The following is a 1,755-nucleotide window of genomic DNA, read 5'->3' on the forward strand; positions in this document are numbered from 1 at the left end:
AGGCCTTGTCTTTATTTATGCATAAACTGATTCTGAAAGGAATTACCTTTAGCATCACCCTGAAAAGGTACTGGGCTATCTCAGGAGATGAGGAAGAAGAAAGATCTCACCTGCATGACTTTTTAGTACCTGTATCCATGTGAATTCTTACCTACCTACAAATACTGATTGTTATATATTTTTTCAATTGACAGAGGATGCACGCACTCACCAGAAAGAGACAGAGAAGGAGAAAGTACCCCTCAATAGAGCGAGTTCATGCCACAATCTCTTCGTTATTTCTCCTTTCTGTCAGGATCTGGGGCGTGCATGCACATGTACTTGGCATGTTTTATGAGCTGCCAGGGATGAAACTCTAACCTCAGTCAGCCATGTGGGTTCCAGCTTGCTTCACCCTTAGGCCATAGGGCTGGTCCATATTTATTATTTATTTTGAATTGTTTAAATGTGGGAAGCCTGTTTGTTATGCAACTGTGACACAGAGACGAAAGACGGAGCTCCTGCCAACCATCATAAAAGGTACCTATGGCTCTGCTATTGAGGTGAACAGAGCTATGGGGATTGTTTTATTTGGGATTCTCTGAAGAAACAGCACCAATAGGATACACTTCAAAAGTTCGTAGTAAATGCATATTATGAAAAACCTATGCACGGATTTCAAAATTTTTCTGCACCAAAATAAGCTCATTGTTTAATTTCATTTCCGCCCTAGGATTTTGAAGTCCCTTTATACACACACACACACACACACACACAAGAAAGTATTTATTATGAGGAGGTGGCTCATATGACTATGGAGGCTGGGAAGTCCCCAGCTCTGCCATCTGCAAGTTGGAGACCCGGGAGAACTGGGGGAATGACTCTAGTCTCTCAGCCAAGGAAGTCCATGGTGTAAATCCAGTCCAAGGTCAGGAGATGAGATGAGATGTCCCAGCCCAAGTAGGCAGTTCCATGTTCTATTCAGTCCCTCCATAAATGGGATTTACTTGGGGCCAGCAGGTGGTGAGGTAGTTAAAGGCTCTGGATTCCCACATGGCTGACCATGGTTCGAGTCCTTTACTTGGCGGCTTGCTTTCTTGATTTCCCTTTCTCTCTCTCTCTGGTCAAATTAAAAATAATAATAATAATAATGATAGCAAATGGAATGAAGTAAATCTTTAAAAATGGGGTTTACTCATTGTGTGTGTGTGTGTATGTGTTTGTGTATGTGTGTATATATATATATATATATATACATATATATATATTTGGAGCTAATAAAATCAAAACTTAACTTTTGTTTTGAAACTTGAAAAATTGTATTTTATTAGAAAGAGAGAGACAGGTACCCTTGACAGGGTCTTGCCATACCACAACTCTCCCTGCAGCCAGATCACAGGTGACCTGGGAGTGCCTGGTCTGACCAAGTTAGCTGAGGGTCCTAAAGGGGGCTCCCATGTGGTCGCAGTGTCACGTAGCCATGCCGTACCACTGTGCCACCATGGTCTGGACCACTTCTTTTCCAATAAATGCATTTTAAATTATCTCTGAATGTTGGCTTAGTTTTCTTTGTCTTATAGGTTTTGACATTTGGTACTTTTACTGTCATTCAATTTAAAATATTTAATGATTTCCATTATTATTTGTTCTTCACTCCAAAAATCATTTAGTCATACTATGTTTTGTTTTTAGTTTTTTTCTTTCTTTTTTTTTTTTATTTTTGAGAGATTTTTGCTATAGGGTGCGAGCACTTGCCAGACAGACAGAGAGACAGAG

The sequence above is a fragment of the Tupaia chinensis genome, unplaced genomic scaffold (assembly GCF_000334495.1).
Source record: "Tupaia chinensis unplaced genomic scaffold, TupChi_1.0 Scaffold141887_1, whole genome shotgun sequence".
In the NCBI taxonomy this organism is placed as follows: Eukaryota; Metazoa; Chordata; class Mammalia; order Scandentia; family Tupaiidae; genus Tupaia; species Tupaia belangeri.